The sequence below is a fragment of the Pelobates fuscus genome, chromosome 11, assembly GCF_036172605.1.
Source record: "Pelobates fuscus isolate aPelFus1 chromosome 11, aPelFus1.pri, whole genome shotgun sequence".
Lineage (NCBI taxonomy): Eukaryota > Metazoa > Chordata > Amphibia > Anura > Pelobatidae > Pelobates > Pelobates fuscus.
Genome location: NC_086327.1, coordinates 121,051,384 through 121,059,249, shown reverse-complemented (window position 1 = coordinate 121,059,249; position 7,866 = coordinate 121,051,384).

The following is a 7,866-nucleotide window of genomic DNA, read 5'->3' as shown; positions in this document are numbered from 1 at the left end:
ACATTAAGCATTTGGAACCCAGGGCAAATCCTGTGTTTGGCACTCCCCTCTCCAAAAAAAATAAAAAAAACATCCGCAAAATGTAAAAAACATTTTTTTTCATATATTGCACAAATTCATAAACTTTGTAAAACCCCTGACATCCCCCTTCTACAAAACCCCTGTCCTACCCTTGCCCCCTCCTACAAAACCCATGTCCTCCCCCCTTCTACAAACCCCTGTACTGCCCCCTTCAACAAAACACATGCACCACCCTTCAACAAATCCTCTGCTCAGCCCTATGTATACAAGACCCCCGCCCCAATACAAAATCCCTGCCTTCTTCTACAAAATCCCTGCACCCCCCACACACACATTAACAGGCAGACAAACACACACAGTTACATGCACACAGTCACAGACAGTCACACACACACAGTTACAGGCAGCATCATACAACCACAGGCAGACAGTCACACACACATAGTCACATGCATACAGTCAAAGGCAGTCACACAGACAGTTACACAGGCACACACAGACAGTTACAGGCATTCATACGCATTTGTAGCCATACATTCACACACACAGCTACTGGCAGACAGTCACATGCAGACAGTCACACACACAGTCACAGGCAGTCATACATGCACAGTTACAGGCAGACAGTCACACACACACACACACAGTTTTAGGCAGACAGTCACACACACACACACACACAGTTACAGGCAGACAGTCACACACACACACACTTTCTCTCTTACTTACTTCTCTCTTACTCTTACTTACAGACAGTAAGTTACCTGGAGTATGTAAGTTGGGGAAGCAGGGATTCCTTCTTGCTTCCCTCCATGTGCAGCAGTAACAGCAGCGGGCGAGGGCAATATTAAGCCCCGACCCCTGTCGGTTGGCCATGCCCATGACTTTATTAGCTCCCCCTCCACTCTCCTTCTGTGCGGACAGTTTTTAAGCAATTGCTGGTCTCTGCACGTGTGAGCTGTGTCGGCTGCCCAATGCCCCAGCTGCCATGGGGCACTGTGCGGCCACACAGCTTACACATGACACATCCCTGGCTCTGGATGGCACCACTCTTATAAGTGGCACCCGTGGCGGACCGCCCCCTGCACCCCTTTAGTACGCCACTGTACTGCGCCTATCTTTTTTTTTTTTTTTTTACAGCGCTTTTCTTTTTTTGACTTAAAATTGTTACTGGAATTGTAACATGATAGCAAACAAAGCATTATGTGAACACCAATGTGGCAGCACTAAAGCTTGATGTGAGTAAAATCCCTACCTTCATTTATACAAACATTTACATAATTAGCCACACATACATAACATGCTAGCAAATGAAAACATTTAAACATACATACGGAGATGCCCATTCACATGCATGCATCTAACCATGTCTACATGTCCACAAAATTCACAACTTAACTGCCAGATATCCCAATCTAATTAGGAACATGTTCACACATAGACACAGAAACATACATACACACATTATAATATGAGTATGTAGATCTACACTAACATACACATACACACAGTCACAAACTAACGTGCAATTGTGATGTAATTCCAGTAAAATACAAGTTTAGCAGGCTAAGATTGCCACAAGGCATATGTATGTATATGTGTTTGTAGTATCAGTTAGTTAATTACACGTAGCTAAGATACTGTTATCACTGTACTGACCAGGTGCAGGAATGTAAGAACTGGAATTACGCGTCCCTCTCCTTTGTATCAGATGAGCCACGTGGTTAGACCGGATGGATGAGTTTAGACTCTATTTATTAAATAGGTTAAGGGTATGTGTGGGTGTAGTTAATTGTGGGAGGAGCTACAGTGCTATATAAGGAATGTACTCTATGTATTCAGTACTCAGACTTTGCTGTATTTTGGTGACGCTAGTCCCTCTGAGTCCCGATCGGTGATCCAATAAAGAATCTCTTCCTTCCTGAAGAAACCTGTGTCCATCTCTCTGTGCTTGGCTTCCGTCAGTTTCTCCGGTATCATTTGGTGCATTGGCCGGGAAGCTCATCGTTCAACGGTAGCTGAGAGGCAGAGGCGTGAGACGGTCTATCTTTGCCCACGTTCTCTACGGCTGCACCCCTGAACTTCTGCGTGGACCTCCCTTCGTCTCGGCGCCACTGGTCTGTTGTCCAGGAGATCATCGGCCTCTACGTGAGAAGTGCTGGGGTGTCCCCGTCGATGAGTGTGAACTCAGGTTCAGGAACGAGGAGGTAAGACAACTGCTGTTTTAGACGGCAGGACCCACTAGGGGTATACCGATTGTGCGGTAGGCCCAAAGGGGTTTTGAATCTGTGTATCTGCCCCCTCTGTCGGAGGGAAGGAGCGAAGGCGCACCGCTCGATCGAACGCTCTTTAGTCAGACCGTTTGATTTGGTTAGTCAGGCGGGGTCCTGGTGTAAATAGCCCTAGCCGGACACCGGTGTCTTGTCTAGACTAGCGTTCTAGGGTGTATATTACGTTCGCTAGGTCGGAGGGACCGGGAGACTAAGCGGCGCCTGTGTAAATTCGGTTCGCTAGTTCTCATCCTATCTGGGCTAAGTGGGAAGGCGTGTAAATTTGGAACCCACTAGACTTTTGATAGTGCGACTAAGAGGCGCCTGTGTAAATTCGGTTCTCTAGCTCGCTATATATGTGGTGATTGGGCAGTGTGGCTAACCAAAACGGGTGTATATAGTTTTAGGTAGTCCATTCAAGGTACTGGCCAATAGTTTAGTTGGGAATTGTAAATGTGTTAACGATTGTTTTAGTAAAGTGTATATCTTGTTAGATAGCGCGAGCTCAGCCGTCTAGCGAGAGTGTTAATAGTGTGTTGCTGTATTATAGTGCACGGTACCATAACCCTGTATATTTACTGACATTATATAATAAGTACTAATCATTGTCGTCCATTGCATGTTTAACACCATAACCACTAATAATTGTATTGTGACCTTAACTTGTGCTTTGACCTATGCTAACCGTACTGTAACCGCTATTTGTAAAAGACGATGTTACTGGGGTGTGTTATAGACGGGTAATTCGTATATAGAGAATTATAGCGTGGGTGACTGTATAGTTACGCCAAAGGGCATAATATTGATTATATAGTGACTGGTGTAACAGCTGTGTGTGTACGGGAATTCCCTGAGTGTTTATTGTTATTGTGTACGTTTCACTTGGTAACCGTACCACGTGGTGCTGTTGCCAGAGGAAACGGGTGTGACTGTTGAATAGTACGCGTGTATAGTATTCGTTGTCGACGACGTTCCATTGTTAAGTATGGGTGCGTCGCAGTCAACGATTCCGGATCCCTTAGGATGTATGGTTAAGAATTTTAAAAAGGGATTCAAAGTTTGTGATTTTGGGGTAAAGATGTCTCCTGTACGTTTGGTCACTTTGTGTACTAGGGAGTGGCCTACTTTGGTTGCGGCATGGCCGCCACGTGGCAGTTTGGATCCAACTCTGGTACAGCGCTTACACGTGGCTGTATCGGGTAGGCCTGAACTTTACGGCCAGTTTCCTTATATTGACTGTTGGAGACAGGCCGTAAATGACTCGCCAAAATGGCTCCAGACATGCCACGAGGAGCAGTGTCGCCTCATGGTAGCTAGGACTTGCTCGTCCACTAGGACTGGTGTTAGGCCCATTTTGGACACGCCCCCTGAGTCCGAGATCCCTTTGCCGCCCCCTTACTTTCCGTTAAGAAGAAGTGACGCAAACGCAGGAAGTCCTGCACCCCTCCCCTCATTACCCTCATCCACTTCCGCTTCCTCCTCCAGTACAGGATCCACCCCCCCTCGTACTAAATCTCCCCTTCCGGAACCAGAATCCACCCCCATTAGAAACGAATATCCTGATTTGGCGCCACTTCAGACTTCCGGTCAAGCTTCATCTAGCTCGGCTCGAAGTGTTTTATTTACGACCTTTTCCCAAAACCGACCTCCCACATCCCCATACCCTATCTCTCCCCGACCGGAACCCATGACTGACGCCTCTCTACGTAGCCCCATCCAAACCCGACAGTTGACTGGTGCCCAACAATTAAAGCACTATCAGATGCCTCTTCGTCTGAATCCCGGGTCAGCTTATATCGATGCCGCAGGTCAAATGGCACACGCTGACCCAGTCTTCGTATATGTCCCATTTACCACAACCGATCTTTTAAACTGGAAGACCCATAATTCCTCGTATACTGAGAAACCACAAGCTATGACTGATCTGTTCACCTCAATAGTACAGACGCATAATCCGACATGGGCTGATTGCCAGCAGTTACTAATGACTTTATTTAACAATGAGGAAAGGACAAGAATAAATCAAGCAGCCATTAAAGCATTAGAGGATAGAGCCCGTGCTTTGAACCAAGCCAATCCAGCAGCATGGGCCGCGACACACTATCCCAACACTGATCCCGATTGGAACGTAAATGGTGCTGATATGGTTCAACTCAGAGCCTATAGAGACGCTATAATTGCTGGCATGAAAGCCGGAGGAAAGAAAGCCATTAACATGTCGAAGACAGTTGAGGTGATCCAGAAAAGCGATGAAGCGCCCAGTGTCTTTTATGACCGATTATTGGAGGCATACCGCTTGTATACCCCCTTTAATCCGGAAGACGCAGACAATTCCCGAATGGTTAACTCCGCCTTTGTCAGCCAAGCATACGGAGATATTAAGCGCAAGCTACAAAAGTTAGAAGGGTTTGCAGGTATGTCCATCACCCAACTAATGGAGGTAGCAAATAAGGTCTATATGAACAGGGATACAGAAAGTAAGAAAGAGGAAGAGCGCAAGATGCGTAAAAAGGCTGATATGCTAGCGGTAGCGATCGCAGGCGTAGATAAACGGGGCCCAGATAGAGGCAATAATAGATGGAGTAGGGAGCCTTTGAGTAGGGATCAATGCGCGTATTGCAAGGAAGAAGGGCATTGGAGGAACGAATGTCCGCAAAGAGAGCAGTACGAGAGAGACCAACCCAGGGCAGGCTACGGAAACTTTAGAGGTAGAGCGAGAGGTAGAGGAGGCCCCGGAGGGAGTAATGGTTATAGAGGGAGTAATGGGAACAGAGGAAGTGTTAGGGAAGACAGGTATATTCCAGCAGCGCAAAGGTCCCGCGATAGAGAAGGTAGGGACTTTGTAGGATTGGCTGACACTGTCATGGAGGACTATTGATACCGACCGGGCTCCTTCCCCCTTGGTCGAGCGGAGCCTATGGTCGATGTATCAATAGGGGGGAAAAGGAGTGCGTTCATGATCGACACTGGTGCTGAACATTCAGTGGTGACTAATCTAGTTGCTCCTCCATCTGGAAGGACTATTACTGTGATAGGAGCAACTGGAAGAAGTGCTGAAAAACCGGTTCTTAAAAGTCGACTCTGTACATTGGGAGGCCACGTAGTAAAACACCAATTCCTTTATATGCCTGAATGTCCAGTCCAATTGCTGGGACGTGATATGCTATCAAAATTACAAGCGCAGATTACGTTCCTACCAAATGGAACAACATCCTTAAAGTTTAATGGACCTTCAGGTATTATGACTTTATCCGTACCAAAGGAAGAAGAGTGGCGACTTTATACAGTGTTGACTAGCCAAAACCCTAGGAGTGATGAGACATTGTTTAACATACCAGGAGTTTGGGCAGAGAACAACCCACCAGGACTGGCCCGCAATATTCCACCAATAAAAATTGAACTGAAACATGGGGTTTATCCAGTGAGCCTAAGACAATATCACATTCCGCAGAAGGCTAAGAAGAACATCCAATCCTATCTGGATAAGTTCATACGGTATGGTATCCTAAAATTCTGTACTTCCCCCTGGAACACCCCATTGCTGCCTGTTCAAAAGCCCGGTACAGATGAGTATCGACCTGTACAGGACTTAAGAGCAGTCAATGATGCGGTTGTTAGCATACATCCAGTTGTACCCAATCCATATAACCTGCTTGCTTTAATTCCGGGCGGGGCTACTTACTTCACAGTCTTAGATCTCAAAGATGCCTTCTTTTGCCTCCGAATTGCCGCAGAAAGCCAATGTATTTTCGCTTTCCAATGGGAGAACGCTGTAACGGGCTCAAAACGCCAAATGACTTGGACAAGACTGCCCCAAGGGTTTAAAAATTCACCTACCCTATTTGGTTCAGCTCTAAGTCAAGATCTACTGGATTTCGAGTCTATCCCAGGAGAATGTGTATTGTTACAATATGTAGATGACTTGTTGATAGCAGCAGTTACAAAAGAAAAATGTCAGCAAGCAACGCACGATCTACTACATATTCTCTGGAAGGCAGGATACAAGGTGTCCAGGAAGAAGGCTCAGTTGTGTTTGCCAACTGTCAAGTATCTGGGATTCCATATCTCTGAAGGTCAAAGGATTATGGGGCCAGAGAGAAAAGAAGCTGTCTGCCAAATACCAATACCCAAGAATAGAAGACAAGTGCGAGAATTCTTGGGGGCAGCAGGCTTCTGTAGGATATGGATTCCCAGCTATGCGATACTGGCAAAACCTCTGTACGCAGCCATCAAAGGTACAGAGCACGACCCCTTCTTATGGACCCAAGAACAGCAAACGGCATTTGAAGATGTGAAGAAGGCTTTGATGAGTGCCCCAGCATTAGGTCTACCTGATCACACACGACCATTCTACTTATATGTACACGAGCAAAGAAGAATGGCTGTGGGAGTATTGACACAGTACTTGGGATCATGGCAAAGACCTGTTGCCTACATGTCTAAGCAACTGGATGCAGTGGCCAGCGGACTTCCACCTTGTCTAAGAGCCGTAGCTGCAGCCGCCCTGCTAGTAGCTGAAGCCGATAAACTCACTCTGGGTCAAGAACTTTATGTACGAGTCCCACATGCAGTACAGACGTTGTTGGATTACAAAGGAAATCATTGGTTTAGTAACAGCCGTATGACCAAGTATCAAGCAATGTTGTGTGAAAACCCAAGAGTGCATTTAGAGACTGTAAACACCTTAAATCCAGCTACCCTTTTGCCGCAACCTACTGAAAGTCAACATGATTGTTTGGAAGTAATGGATGAAGTATTTTCAAGTAGACCAGATCTTCGTGATTTTCCCATCCAGAACCCCGATGTTCAATATTACACCGACGGCAGTAGTTATGTGAAAGAAGGGATCCGCTATGCAGGATATGCAGTGACAACAATAGACAAGGTGATAGAAGCTCGGCCACTGGCGAAAGGAACATCAGCACAAAAGGCAGAATTAATAGCACTAACACGAGCGTTACAATTGGCTGAAGGTTTAAGAGTAAATATCTATACGGACTCTAAGTATGCGTTTTTAACCACTCATGCCCACGGAGCTTTGTATAAAGAAAGAGGACTACTGAATTCAGAAGGCAAAGAAATCAAGTACGCAGCTGAAATCCTACAACTATTGGAAGCAGTGTGGGAGCCGAAAGAAGTCGGTATCATACATTGTCGAGCGCATCTGAGAGGAGATGGTGATGTAACCAAGGGAAATCGGATGGCAGATAGTGCAGCTAAGCGTGCTGCTGAATCAGGAAGACAGGAGTATGTGGGGCATATAGCTGCTCTTATACCAACTCCACTGTCCCAATGGACTCCAGTTTATACAGCTCAAGAAGAGGAGTGGTTAAAGACTGAACCGGGAAAGTATTTGGAGAACAAGTGGTATCAGCTAGAAGATGGAAGAATAGTCATACCAGCATCACTAGCGGTAGAAATTGTCCAAAATTATCACAACGGGACACATTCTGGGAGAGACAGTACTGAAGAATCTCTCAGGAAACATTTCTACATACCAAGATTGTCCAACTTGACTCAGGCCATTGTACGCAGATGTGTAACGTGTGCTAAGAATAATGCAAGACAAGGACCA